This window comes from Esox lucius, chromosome 11, assembly GCF_011004845.1.
Source record: "Esox lucius isolate fEsoLuc1 chromosome 11, fEsoLuc1.pri, whole genome shotgun sequence".
Lineage (NCBI taxonomy): Eukaryota > Metazoa > Chordata > Actinopteri > Esociformes > Esocidae > Esox > Esox lucius.
Genome location: NC_047579.1, coordinates 36,710,277 through 36,725,865, shown reverse-complemented (window position 1 = coordinate 36,725,865; position 15,589 = coordinate 36,710,277). Strand labels below are relative to the sequence as shown.

Here is a 15,589-nt window from a genome sequence, read left to right as displayed (position 1 = left end):
GGGGGTCAAACACAGTATTAGTATGGTGTTCCTAATAATCCTTTAGGTGAGTGTATATCACTGTTGTCTTTGTAGGATGTTGTTGGGGAGCTCTATTAACAATCAAACTCTGAATATCAATCACAAAATCACACTTTCCCCCAGTGAGAATGGGGACTTCAGTAGCAGAAATAAAAAAGAACTGGAAACCAGAAACAACGGCAATGAAACCACTGAAATGGAATCCAAACAATGACTGAAAAGACACAGGTGAGGGCAATAATGCGAAATGAACAGGTGTCCCTGCTGCACAGGAGGGAGAGAGAGGGTGTTTGATCTCACTGGCTCACTGCACGTTTGATCTCACTGGCTCACTGCACGTTTGATCTCACTGGCTTGGCAGGCCTGCCTTCCCAGGACGTGACTGTACACACAAATGTAATTCCCTCCTCACTAACAAAAACCTATTGACTGCTGTATATGTAAACAAATATTTTAGTACAACTGCTTTCAAGTAAAAACCTTTTGTTAACATCTATGAATATGCAACTGCATTTGAAATCTTTATAATGAAATCTTGTAGAATAATTTTGGTGGAAGCTGGTAAAATCAGGTTTCAGGATTTTAGTTTTTTTTTGCCACCCACTAACAAATGTAATTTCTGTACATTGTGTTTTTACTCTGCATGTTAAAATGTCTGAATTAAAACGTTTATGAAGATGGCATATTCGCTAATACATACATAGTAGTAATACATTGACTGTTTTACCTTGGGATTTTGACCTTGTACTACAGTAGACATATACTAGCCTCACAACTGTGTAAAACCTTACATCTGTTTGCATCAACCTACATTATTTAGTGGCCCAATGTTTTTATTTTTAAACTAACTACACGGCAGATACAAACCATTAAATCCTGGAGTGAATTCAAGATGTTTCCAGAAGTACAGATAAGATGATTTTGTTTAATGGAAAAGACAAGTCCTCTCCTTGAACTGCCACCTTAACGTGGTGGAGGGGTTTGAGTACCCGAGTGACCCTAGGAGCTATGTTGTCTGGGGCTATATGCCCCTGGTAGGGTCTCCCAAGGCAAACAGGTCCTAGGCGACGGGTCAGACTAAGAGCGGTTCAAAAACCCCTTAATGATGATAAATAATTTGTGTCCTGTGACGTCGCCCGGCATGGCGTAGCCGGGGCCCCACCCTGGAGCCAGGCCCGGGGTTGGGGCTCGTTCGCGAGCGCCTGGTGGCCGGGCCTTTCCCCATGGGGCCCGGCCGAGCCCAGCCCGAACGAGCGACATGGGGCCGCCCTCCCGTGGGCTCACCACCCACAGGAGGGACCATAAGGGGCCGGTGCAGAGAGGATCGGGTGGCAGTCGAAGGCGGGGGCCTAGACAACCCGATCCCCGGACACGGAAACTAGCTCTAGGGACGTGGAATGTCACCTCGCTGGCGGGGAAGGAGCCTGAGATGGTGCGTGAGGTTGAGAGGTTCCGACTAGAGGTAGTCGGGATCACCTCTACGCATGGCTTGGGCTCTGGAACCACACTCCTTGAGAGAGGATGGACTCTTCACCACTCTGGAGTTGCCCATGGTGAGAGGCGGCGGGCTGGTGTGGGTTTGCTTATAGCTCCCCAGCTCTGCTGCCATGTGTTGGAGTTTACCCCGGTGAACGAGAGGGTCGTTTCCCTGCGCCTACGGGTCGGGGATAGGTCTCTCACTGTTGTTTGTGCCTACGGGCCGAACGGCAGTGTAGAGTACCCGACCTTCTTGGAGTCTCTGGGAGGGGTGCTGGAAAGTGCTCCGACTGGGGACTCTATCGTTCTACTGGGGGACTTCAACGCCCACGTGGGCAACGACAGTGACACCTGGAGGGGCGTGATTGGGAGGAACGGCCCCCCTGATCTGAACCCGAGCGGTGTTCAGTTATTGGACTTCTGTGCTAGTCACAGTTTGTCCATAACGAACACCATGTTCAAGCATAAGGGTGTCCATCAGTGCACGTGGCACCAGGACACCCTAGGCCGCAGGTCGATGATCGACTTTGTTGTCGTTTCATCTGACTTGCGGCCACATGTCTTGGACACTCGGGTGAAGAGAGGGGCGGAGCTGTCAACTGATCACCACCTGGTTGTGAGTTGGATCCGATGGCGGGGGAGGAAGCTGGACAGACTCGGCAGGCCCAAGCGTACTGTAAGGGTCTGCTGGGAACGTCTGGCCGAGTCTCCTGTCAGAGAGATCTTTAACTCCCACCTCCGGCAGAGCTTTGACTGGATCCCGAGGGAGGCTGGAGATATTGAGTCCGAGTGGACCATGTTCTCCACCGCCATTGTCGAAGCGGCCGCTCGGAGCTGTGGCCGTAAGGTCTCCGGTGCCTGTCGAGGCGGCAATCCCCGAACCCGGTGGTGGACACCGGAAGTAAGGGATGCTGTCAAGCTGAAGAAGGAGTCCTATCAGGCCTGGTTGGCTTGTGGGACTCCAGAGGCAGCTGACGGGTACCGACAGGCCAAGCGGACTGCAGCCCGGGTGGTTGTGGAGGCAAAAACTCGGGCCTGGGAGGAGTTCGGTGAGGCCATGGAGAAGGACTATCGGCTGGCCTCGAAGAGATTCTGGCAAACCATCCGGCGCCTCAGGAGAGGGAAACAGTGCCCTACCAACGCTGTTTACAGTAGAGGTGGGCAGCTGTTGACCTCAACTGGGGATGTCGTCGGGCGGTGGAAGGAGTACTTCGAGGATCTCCTCAATCCCGCCGTCACGTCTTCCATTGAGGAAGCAGAGGATGATGGCTCAGAGGTGGACTCGTCCATCACCCGGGCTGAAGTCACCGAGGTGGTTAAGAAACTCCTCGGTGGCAAGGCACCGGGGGTGGATGAGATCCGCCCTGAGTACCTCAAGTCTCTGGATGTTGTGGGGCTGTCTTGGTTGACACGCCTGTGCAACATCGCGTGGCAGTCGGGGACAGTGCCTCTGGGATGGCAGACCGGGGTGGTGGTCCCTCTTTATAAGAAGGGGGACCGGAGGGTGTGTTCCAACTATAGGGGGATCACACTTCTCAGCCTCCCCGGGAAAGTCTATGCCAGGGTTCTGAAGAGGAGAATACGGCCGATAGTAGAACCTCGGATTCAGGAGGAACAGTGTGGTTTTCGTCCAGGCCGTGGAACACTGGACCAACTCTATACCCTCTACAGGGTGATGGAGGGTTCATGGGAGTTTGCCCAACCAGTCCACATGTGTTTTGTGGATTTGGAGAAGGCATTCGACTGTGTCCCTAGCGGCATCCTGTGGAGAGTGCTTTGGGAATATGGGGTCCTGGGTCCTTTGCTAAGGGCTGTCAGGTCCCTGTACGACCGAAGCAGGAGCTTGGTCCGCATTGCCGGCAGTAAGTCAGACTTGTTCCCTGTGCATGTTGGACTCCGGCAGGGCTGCCCTTTGTCACCGGTTCTGTTCGTAATTTTTATGGACAGAATTTCTAGGCGCAGCCAGGGGCCGGAGGGTGTCAGGTTTGGGGACCACACGATTTCGTCTCTGCTCTTTGCGGATGATGTTGTCGTGTTGGCCCCTTCAAGCCAGGACCTTCAGCATGCACTTGGACGGTTTGCAGCCGAGTGTGAAGCGGTGGGGATGAAAATCAGTACCTCCAAATCCGAGGCCATGGTCCTCAGTCGGAAAAGGGTGGCTTGCCCACTTCAGGTTGGTGGAGAGTGCCTGCCTCAAGTGGAGGAGTTTAAGTATCTAGGGGTCTTGTTCACGAGTGAGGGAAAGATGGAACGGGAGATTGACAGACGGATCGGTGCAGCTTCTGCAGTAATGCGGTCGATGTATCGGTCTGTCGTGGTGAAGAAAGAGCTGAGCCGCAAGGCGAAGCTCTCGATTTACCGGTCAATCTACGTTCCTACTCTCACCTATGGTCATGAGCTTTGGGTCATGACCGAAAGGACAAGATCCCGGATAGAGGCGGCCGAAATGAGCTTTCTCCGCAGGGTGGCTGGGCGATCCCTTAGAGATAGGGTGAGAAGCTCGGTCACCCGGGAGGAGCTCAGAGTAGAGCCGCTGCTCCTCCACATCGAGAGGGGTCAGCTGAGGTGGCTTGGGCATCTGTTTCGGATGCCTCCGCAACGCCTTCCTGGGAAGGTGTTCCGGTCCCGTCCCACCGGGAAGAGACCCCGGGGAAGACCTAGGACACGCTGGAGGGACTATGTCTCCCGGCTGGCCTGGGAACGCCTCGGTGTCCCCCCGGAAGAGCTGGAGGAAGTGTCTGGGGAGAGGGAAGTCTGGGCATCCCTGCTTAGACTGCTGCCCCCGCGACCCGGCCCCGGATAAGCGGAAGATGATGCGATGCGAAAAGACAAGTGTAAATTTACACATTTTGATTAATACAGTAGGAAACATAGGGCTAGACAAGAACACAATTAAATGTATTTGGATGTAATTAATTTAATAGACATCACAGGCCTTGAATAAAACTTGATTTTGTTTAGTAGGAAATGTAGGTATAGACACACTTTGGTTGATAAAACATTAGCTTGAGGAATACCACCAGACAAAACCATGCAACCTTTAATGCAATGGTGGGCACATCAAGGGCCACACATTCTGCCACCAAGGTGCATTTGTGGCTCGCGGGCCACGCAATGAATTAAAAATAATAAAACATGATTAAATGTATTAAAAACAGGTCTACATTAAAACATACATTTATTTAATTGCTAACAGGCCTATCATTAAAGTAGATTTTCTGTAGAAGGAAACATCGGCCAAGACTAAAAGATGACTTCAACATGGAAAATATCCATGTGAGGTCTGTTTTTCAGGGGAAGACGGCTGTGTATTGTGGAGGCGGGTTGTACTGTTGAAATTCTGTACCCATACTACCCCTCTCAGGTTCCTTTGGGTTGTTCACAGTCTGTAGAGAAATACAGGCCAGTTGGTTGTTTTACAAAATGTTAGTAATATAAATGTATATTTCCAACAATGTCAAAGTGGGAAAGAAATTATTAACACTCCTAATTCAATCCCTGATTAAATGTGTGATTCCTGGGTAACTCTCTAAATGCTTTACCCGTCAGAATTATTGAATGTCTTCTGTTATGTTTGTAACTGTATTCATAAAAACACATACATGGGACAGTGTGACACTTCTAGTAATCTTGCATTTGATAGCAAACAAAAATGCAAGGTATAACGACCACCCCTTTTCTAAGGGCAACAGTGCCCTCTTATGGCAGGATGTATATACACATCAAATTAGTACATAATATCTTCCATTATACTTTCAAAAGTTGCATCAAGACTGTGTTAAAATGTGGCAGATCATGGCTAGACTGCCATCTTACCATATTAAACTAATTTGAGCAAAAACGTCCTTGACCTGCTGAAAGGTAAATGCCTCTTCCAGTGTCTGTGTAAACGTGATTAAAGCATTATTTCGTCCAGGACTTTGCCTGTGCCTATTGACTGAAATAGTATGAGTCATAATCCCTATAAAACTTTGCGGCCAAACTTTATTTGTGTTATTACACCATTTAATTCTTCCATAGGGAATTTTTTTATCAGCCAGAAATAAGGTCTGTGTTTCGTGTAGGTTCACCTCTGATTATAGGCAATATCTACAGAAAAAGGTGACATTTATCTATATCTTTGACTATATTTATTGGTAGTGTCCCATTTTGGCACTAGGTTTTATTGGCATTACGACGTGCCGATTCCTTTTCTAGGCAATTATCAAGTTTATTTGTCCCAGTCAAAAAGTTAACCACACTTGGCATCTAAATTGAAAGGCATTGATGTGAATTGGAACTAGAAGGGCAATACATTTCCTAAATGGCCTGGATTCGACCCTAACCCTGTTGATGACATTGGTTTTATTTTGAGCAACCTATTTAATGTCCACCCTCTAACACAACCAGGGACTGTCATACCTCACATCTGGGAAGGACACACGCAGGGTTTGGAGGCATCATGCCAACTTGGGGAACCGGCATTTGTTCTCCAAAAATGATCACCTGCTAAAAAACAGACACATCCATGTTGAGTCATGTCATGTCATCTTCTTCCGCTTATCCGGGGCCGGGTCGCGGGGGCAGCAGTCTAAGCAGGGATGCCCAGACTTCCCTCTCCCCAGACACTTCCTCTAGCTCTTCCGGGGGGACACCGAGGCGTTCCCAGGCCAGCCGGGAGACATAGTCCCTCCAGCGAGTCCTAGGTCTTCCCCGGGGTCTCCTCCCGGTGGGACGGGACCGGAACACCTTCCCAGGAAGGCGTTCCGGAGGCATCCGAAAAAGATGCCCAAGCCACCTCAGCTGACCCCTCTCGATGTGGAGGAGCAGCGGCTCTACTCTGAGCTCCTCCCGGGTGACCGAGCTTCTCACCCTATCTCTAAGGGATCGCCCGGCCACCCTGCGGAGAAAGCTCATTTCGGCCGCCTGTATCCGGGATCTTGTCCTTTCGGTAATGACCCAAAGCTCATGACCATAGGTGAGAGTAGGAACGTAGATTGACTGGTAAATCGAGAGCTTCGCCTTGCGGCTCAGCTCTTTCTTCACCACGACAGACCGATACATCGACTGCATTACTGCAGAAGCTGCACCGATCCGTCTGTCAATCTCCCGTTCCATCCTTCCCTCACTCGTGAACAAGACCCCTAGATACTTAAACTCCTCCACTTGAGGCAGGCACTCTCCACCAACCTGAAGCGGGCAAGCCACCCTTTTCCGACTGAGGACCATGGCCTCTGATTTGGAGGTACTGATTTTCATCCCCACCGCTTCACACTCGGCTGCAAACCGTCCCAGCGCATGCTGAAGGTCCTGGTTAGAAGGGGCCAACACGACAACATCATCTGCAAAAAGCAGAGACGAAATTGTGTGGTCCCCAAACCTGACACCCTCCGGCCCCTGGCTGCGCCTAGAAATTCTGTCCATAAAAATTACGAACAGAACCGGTGACAAAGGGCAGCCCTGCCGGAGTCCAACATGCACTGGGAACAAGTCTGACTTACTGCCGGCAATGCGGACCAAGCTCCTGCTTCGGTTGTACAGGGACCTGACAGCCCTTAGCAAAGGACCCAGGACCCCATATTCCCCAAGCACCCTCCACAAGATGCCGCGAGGCACACAGTCGAATGCCTTTTCCAAATCCACAAAACACATGTGGATTGGTTGGGCAAACTCCCATGAACCCTCCAACACCCCGTAGAGGGTATAGAGCTGGTCCAGTGTTCCACGGCCCGGACGAAAACCACACTGTTCCTCCTGAATCCGAGGTTCTACTATCGGCCGTATTCTCCTCTCCAGTACCCTGGCATAGACTTTCCCGGGGAGGCTGAGAAGTGTGATCCCCCTATAGTTGGAACACACCCTCCGGTCCCCCTTCTTAAAAAGAGGGACCACCACACCGGTCTGCCATCCCAGAGGCACTGTCCCCGACCGCCACGCGATGTTGCACAGGCGTGTCAACCAAGACAGCCCCACAACATCCAGAGACTTGAGGTACTCAGGGCGGATCTCATCCACCCCCGGTGCCTTGCCACCGAGGAGTTTCTTGACCACCTCAGTGACTTCAGCCCGGGTGATGGACGAGTCCACCTCTGAGCCCTCATCCTCTGCTTCCTCAATGGAAGAAGTGACAGCGGGATTGAGGAGATCCTCGAAGTATTCCTTCCACCGCCCGACGACATCCTCAGTTGAGGTCAACAGCTGCCCACCTCTACTGTAAACAGCGTTGGTAGGGCACTGTTTCCCTCTCCTGAGGCGCCAGATGGTTTGCCAGAATCTCTTCGAGGCCAGCTGATAGTCCTTCTCCATGGCCTCACCGAACTCCTCCCAGGCCCGAGTTTTTGCCTCCACAACCACCCGGGCTGCAGCCCACTTGGCCTGTCGGTACCCGTCAGCTGCGTCAGGAGTCCCACAAGCCAACCAGGCCTGATAGGACTCCTTCTTCAGCTTGACGGCATCCCTTACTTCCGGTGTCCACCACCGGGTTCGGGGATTGCCGCCTCGACAGGCACCGGAGACCTTACGGCCACAGCTCCGAGCGGCCGCTTCGACAATGGCGGTGGAGAACATGGTCCACTCGGACTCAATATCTCCAACCTCCCTCGGGATCCAGTCGAAGCTCTGCCGGAGGTGGGAGTTAAAGATCTCTCTGACAGGAGACTCGGCCAGACGTTCCCAGCAGACCCTTACAGTTCGCTTGGGCCTGCCGAGTCTGTCCAGCTTTCTCCCCCGCCATCGGATCCAACTCACCACCAGGTGGTGATCAGTTGACAGCTCCGCCCCTCTCTTCACCCGAGTGTCCAAGACATACGGCCGCAGGTCAGATGAGACGACAACAAAGTCGATCATCGACCTGCGGCCTAGGGTGTCCTGGTGCCACGTGCACTGATGGACACCCTTATGCTTGAACATGGTGTTCGTTATGGACAAACTGTGACTAGCACAGAAGTCCAATAACTGAACACCACTCGGGTTCAGATCAGGGGGGCCGTTCCTCCCAATCACGCCCCTCCAGGTGTCACTGTCGTTGCCCACGTGGGCGTTGAAGTCCCCCAGTAGAACAATAGAGTCCCCAGTCGGAGCACTTTCCAGCACCCCTCCCAGAGACTCCAAGAAGGTCGGGTACTCTGCACTGCCGTTCGGCCCGTAGGCACAAACAACAGTGAGAGACCTATCCCTGACCCGTAGGCGCAGGGAAACGACCCTCTCGTTCACCGGGGTAAACTCCAACACATGGCGGCAGAGCTGGGGAGCTATAAGCAAACCCACACCAGCCCGCCGCCTCTCACCATGGGCAACTCCAGAGTGGTGAAGAGTCCATCCTCTCTCAAGGAGTGTGGTTCCAGAGCCCAAGCCGTGCGTAGAGGTGATCCCGACTACCTCTAATCGGAACCTCTCAACCTCACGCACTAGCTCAGGCTCCTTCCCCGCCAGCGAGGTGACATTCCACGTCCCTAGAGCTAGTTTCTGTGTCCAGAGATCGGGTTGTCTAGGCCCCCGCCTTCGACTGCCGCCCGATCCTCTTCGCACCGGCCCCTTATGGTCCCTCCTGTGGGTGGTGAGCCCACGGGAGGGCGGCCCCACGTCACCCGTTCGGGCTGAGCCCGGCCGGGCCCCATGGGGGAAGGCCCGGCCACCAGGCGCTCGCATACGAGCCCCAACCCCGGGCCTGGCTCCAGGGTGGGGCCCCGGCTGCGCCATACCGGGCGACGTCACGGTACTCATTATGTTGTTCTTCATTAAGGGGGGTTTGAACCGCTCTTAGTCTGACCCGTCGCCTAAGACCTGTTTGCCTTGGGAGACCCTACCAGGGGCATATAGCCCCAGACAACATAGCTCCTAGGGTCACTCGGGTACTCAAACCCCTCCACCACGTTAAGGTGGCAGTTCTTGGAGGGGCCATGTTGAGTCCATTTGCTTAATGTGAACCAAAGATTGTAAGCCTGCGTAGCCATGGTGGCAATGCCCTGATGTCATTGGTTGACATAAGCAACAAGGCCCATGCTAATGGAACACTTTTCCATTTTCGAGTTGGTTATAAAATATATTTTTTGACATTGGGAGTTAAGTTTTGGCATCAACAGTACCTCCTAGGTCCCGCCACTTGGGGGCACCACCACATTGAGCTTGCAGGGAGGACAGTGAGGCTGTATCAAAGCCCTTGGCCTTTCCCCATGTTTGATGTGTTTTAACGGACAATGCTGTGAAGCAGCTTCGCCTTCCCACTGACATCCAGCCCCTAGAATAAGCCTCCACCACACACCTAGCTGAAAGGCAGGTCATATTGAGGCCGTCTTCAAAATCAGAAAAAAAGATTCAAGTGACATTCTCATGGAAAAATGCTGGAGCAGGTGGAAAGAGGTTTTTAGTGACTTTCCCTGACTCATAGCTCAGGCAAGACATGTTAATGATGTTGGAGTACACTGTACACTGAACCTGTTGAGCAGGTGAACAGTATTTACACCTGAAGGGCTCCCTTCAAAGATTGAGAGACGACTGAGTCCAGCAAATGTTTTATAAGGCAGGGGACCAGAATGAGGACTACAGGAAGCCTTCAGCTCTTCCAAGAAATGTGAAAATGAGGTTTCGTCACAGGAAAATCAGATGGCTGTACTAAAGACAACCCAACCAAATCAGGGAAGTCAGGGAAAGGCAGAGAAATTCATGTCTGTTTTCACCTTTAGTAGGAACGAAACCCATATCTCAAGCATACTGTAACTAAGCGCAGTTGGCGACAGAAATTGAATAAAAATACATAAAAAAAGACTTTTTACACAGCGTCTGGACATGTCTGAAAACATGTAATAGCAATTTTAAAGCAAAAAAAATATTTAGTCAGGAATGTCTGGAGGAATACATGTAAAAAGGCAACACTGGTGTTATTATTGGACACATTTAGGCTTTTGTTAACAGTCAGGTGTCATTTGTGCAGAGGCTGAAAGTTTGAGAAGCCAATAACAGCCTGACTGTAGGGAGATTGGCTCCAAAGAAACGGATATGCAGGTTGCTATTATACATGTCTCACCTCAGGTGTGTGGCAGCACAGACAGCACTTGCAGCACTGACAGACGGCTTTGCAGCCGAAGGACGAAACACAGATGGACACTATAAACTCCAGCAGTGACAAAATAACCAAAACACCCGAAATTCCTTGAGATCTGGTCTATGGACAGACATAGAGAGAGACACAATTGAAATACATTAACCTAATATCAATAAGCTCATGATAATTACTCATGAAATCTGCAAATGTCTCTAGAGCAATGAGAAGAAAATAGAACAATTATATTATTTTTGGTATATATACCAAATAAGCTGGACAGCTTGAGTACACAATGTCTGTATCATAATAATGGCCGTGACTCGCTGGATGATTACAGTAGTAGTACAGCATGATACCCCCAGTGTCCATAGAATACAGAATGATGCCGACGAACGACATAACTGCGGCGACAACATTCATTCCCAGAGAGCCTTTCACCTAAAAAGAGCAGAGAGAAGACATGGAAATATTAGTGATTCAAATAATTTTTCAAATAGAATGTCATGTTACAGGGTCAATATGTCAAAATATCTTTTTCTGCGGAAGCACAATTTTGTATTCAAACCAACTCTCCACTATACTTTTGGTTGACCAGCATACAAAAGTGGTGAAAACAATATTTTGGGATAAGTTGGGATTCACATTATATTTTTATAATATAAAAACAATTGTAAACGGATCAATGATTTCTGTTATGGACATTTGCTGAACTACTGTTACAAGTACATGTAAAAGTACATGTGTTTTGTTAGGTCAAGTGATTCTTATTCTTATTTTTAAACTGAAGTGACTAATTTAACTGAAGTGATTGTTATTAAACATACAGTGGATATAAAAAGTCTACACACCCCTGTTAAAATGCTAGGTTCTTGTGATGTAAAAGAATGAGACAAGGATAAATCATGTCAGAACCTTTTCCACCTTTAATGTGACCCATAATGTGAACAATTCAATTGAATATTGAGGGGGAAAATAAAAATAAAAAAATTGAAAATAAAAAACTCACAATAACCTGGTTGCATAAGTGTGCACACCCTTAAACTAATACTATGTTGAAGCACCTTTTGATTTTATTACAGCACTCAGTCTTTTTGGGTAGAAGTCTATTAGCGTGGCAATATTTGCCCCCTCTTCTTTGCAAAAGCGCTCCAAATCTGTCAGATTGTGAGGACATTTGAACAGCCCTCTTCAGATCAACAAATGTAATTTTTGCATTTTAGGAAGAGCCTTTGGTTTCACCCTAAATTATTTCTGATGAATAAATGTTGCGAAACCCTATCACTCCACTATTACTGCAGATACGTTCCGGACATATTCCCATATTACGATGCAGAGATTCTCCATGATGTACCTCTGAAAGGTATAGAAATGTTACCTCACAGGCAACATCCAACGCACATCTTGCTTTGTCAGAGAAAAACACAAGAGACTTGTGAGAGTACTGAAGTATAACTTTAAATCAAAAGCCAAATAAATAGTATGAAAATATCATTCATACTGACCAGACATTTGTTCAAGTGGTTGTCAGCAGCAACAGTGAGAGAGCCAGCAATGACAAACTGAGGAACAAGATAGAAGAGATTATTCAGGTGCACGTCACAAATGTTCTCTACAAAATGCTTCTTCCAGAATATACAAAACTGGCTGATGTAGCCGGAGAAATAAAAAGTACACAATACTAATATTGTTAAATACATTTTCAGAGTTTTTTGAAAATATGTTTTGTAACTTATTGTGTTACTGTATGTAAATGAAGCCATAAAAAGTCAGATTCCATGTGTTTTCATTTTCAGACTGTAAGGCAACAAAAAATTCACATTTTGAAAGGGGGCAGTGACTTTCTATACGCACTGTACAGTGATTGTTTTTTTTGAACCCCTGCTGATTTTTAATGTTTTCCCACTGACAAAGAAATTATCAGTCTATAATGTTAATGGTACATGTATCTGAGGAGTGAGAGACAGAATAACAACAAAAGAAATCCAGAAAAACGCATGTAAAAAAGGTTATAAATGTATTTTCATTTTAATGAGTATTCAACCCCTCTGCAAAACATGACTTAGTACTTGGGGGTAAAACACTTGTTGGCAATCACAGAGGTCAGATGTTTCTTGTAGTTGGCCACCAGGTTTGAACACATCTCAGGCGGGATTTTGTCCCACTCCAAGTCATTAAGATTTCGAGGCTGACGTTTGGAAACTCGAACCTTCAGCTGCCTACACAGATTTTCTATGGGATTAAGGTCTGGAGACTGGCTAGGCCTCTTCTTGTGCCACTCCTTTGTTGCCTTGGCCGTGTGTTTTGGGTCATTGTCATGTTGGAACACCCATCCATGACCCATTTTCAATGCCCTGGCTGTGGGAAGGAGGTTCTCACCCAAGATTTGACGGTACATGGCCCTGTCCCTGTCCTGTGAAGTTGTCCTGTCCCCTTAGCATGTTTGATGGTGGGGATGGTGTTCTTGGGGTCATAGGCAGGATTCTTCCTCCTCCAAACATGGCGGGTTAAGTTGATGTCAAAGAGCTCGATTTTGGTCTCATCTAACCACAACACTTTCACCCAGTGCTCCTCTGAATCATTCAAATGTTCATTGGCAAACTTAAGACGGGCCTGTACATGTTCTTTCTTGAGCAGGGGGACCGTGCGGGTGCTGCAGGATTTCATTCCTTCACGACATAGTGTGTTACCAATTGTTTTCTTGGTGACTATAGTCCCAGCTGTCTTGAAATCATTGACAAGACCCTCCTGTGTAGTTCTGGGCTGATTCCTCACCGTTCTCATGATCCATGCAACTCCACAAGGTGAGATCTTGCATGGAGCCCCAGACAAAGGGATATTGACAGTCCTTTTGTGTTTCTTCCATTTGCTAATAATCGCACCAACTGTTATCACCTTCTCAACAAGCTGCTTGGCGATGGTCTTGTAGCCCATTCCAGCCTTGTGTAGGTCTACAATCTTGTCCCTGACATCCTTGGACAGCTCTTTGGTCTTGGCCATGGTGGAAAGTTTTGGAATCTGATTGATTGATTGCTTCTGTGGAAAGGTGTCTTTTATACTGGTAACAAATTGAGATTATAAGAGCATTCCCTTTTAGCTTAGGAGTGTGCTCCTAATTTCAGCTCGTTACCTGTATAAAAGACACTTGGGAGCCAGAAATATTTCTGATTGAGAGGGGATGAAATACTTATTTCACTCATTAAAATGCAAATCAATTTATAAAATTGCTGACATGCGTTTTTCAGGATTTTTTGGTTGTTATTCTGTCCCTCACTGTTCAAATAAACCTACCATTAAAATTAGCATTTCTTTGTCAGGAGGCAAACGTACAAAATCAGCAGGGGATAAATATATTTTTCCCTCACTGTATTTTTACTTTAAGACTAAAGTTAAAGTTGAATTGGAATCACAGAAGACAATAAAAACTGAAAGCCTTTATTGTTTGAATAGCAAATGTCTCAATGAATATCGATGAACAATTTGACAATGACTGAAGATATTTTTTTTGTATTCTCCAGACAGGAAATGGATTGTACGATTTAGAGACAGAGTCGCTCACTTACAATTATAGATCCCCATGCAAAAATTCCACTAAGGACTCCAATATTGTCTGGACGTGGTGATGAAGCCATTACGATTCCTATCAACAGCATTACCAAAGCAATCATGATTTGCACCGTCTGTGTAAGAAAAGTACAATATAGTACAATACATGCAGTGTTCTTCACTTTAATTTCAGTCAACCTAAAGTTCTTTTTTAATAACTATACCATATTTTCTGAATGATCTAAAACAGAGGTCTCAAACTGGTTCCACGGAGGCCCTGTGTCTGCAGGTTTTTGGGTTTTCCTTTAAATTGGTTCCCAGTTCAGACCTAAACAACCAGGTGGGGGTAGAAACGAACCAATTAGTGACCTAATTAGTCAATTAATTACAAAGTGAGAGCGAAAACCTGCAGACACTCGGCCCTCCGTGGAACTGGTTTGATCTAAAAACTGATCTAAAACATGAACGCTTACCCCAAGGGCTTTTGGATGCCCTGACCGGAAATCTGTCCCAGGGAATGAGGGGCAGAAGTGACCCCCATCCCGTTCTCCGTGGGGTGTACAGTGGTGATGACTACCACCCCATTAGTTGTGGTTGTTACAGGGTTGGACATCTTTTACAGCCGAGACAGAATATCTGTTTAGTAGTGAGGTGATCTGACTGGTTGAGCCTCAAGCTCCCTGGTAATAACAATGACTAATGATTAATTATTGTGCCAAGAGTTCTAACTAATTAATTTAATAATACAGCTCCGGAAAAAATTAAGAGACAACTGCACCTGCACGTGCACGTCTCTTAATTTTAACCCTTCTGTTCCTCACTCAAAACCTTCCTTTTTGACTTTTTGGATAGGAAAGAAAAAGGTGCAGTTGTCTCTTAATTTCTTTCGGAGCTGTATATAGACACCCCATCGAATAAAAACAAAGTAAAAAAAAGTTGTAATACTACTAAAAACATATCCAGACTATGTATGGATAATCTTTTTTATAAAGCTAAACTATTTTAACACTGAAATAACCATTATTTAATGTGGAATATAATAATAAATAAAAATTTAACTGACCTTTTCTCCCTGAAGACAAGAGATGTGTAGTGAGTGTCAGTAAACTAACCGGTTTGCTGTCATGTTTGCTGACATAATATAGCATCCAGTCAGATCAGTTTTCAATGTCACCAGACACACACCTATTGAGGTTTTGTGCATTTATAGTTGAAACAAGGCGTGGATGTATAGGGTTTCCAACCAGAGGGCGCAAAACACATTTAACACACCCCTTTTCATCTCCAATTTGAAGGAGCAGAAAACACACATTTATTAAAAGTTTGAATGATCCTTAATTGTCATAACCTGTTGATTTTTTAAATTGTGCCAAAAATCTCCTCATGATTTTTCAACAAAATCATTCGAGAATATGTTGCTCGGAGGAACTGCTGTTCGAGGACTGGGCCGCCTGTGAGTGCTTTCAAATGGGGGAGGGGCCCACGGCGGCACCCGCTGCTCATTGAGAGGAGTAAGAACAAGTCTCCAAT

The 15,589-nt window shown here is 47.4% G+C and overlaps 1 pseudogene; it reads right to left on the bottom strand.

Annotated features, from left to right (window-relative positions):
• Positions 1 to 4,402: 4,402 nt before the first annotated feature.
• Positions 4,403 to 15,322, bottom strand: LOC105009034 (annotated as a pseudogene).
• Positions 15,323 to 15,589: the final 267 nt, after the last annotated feature.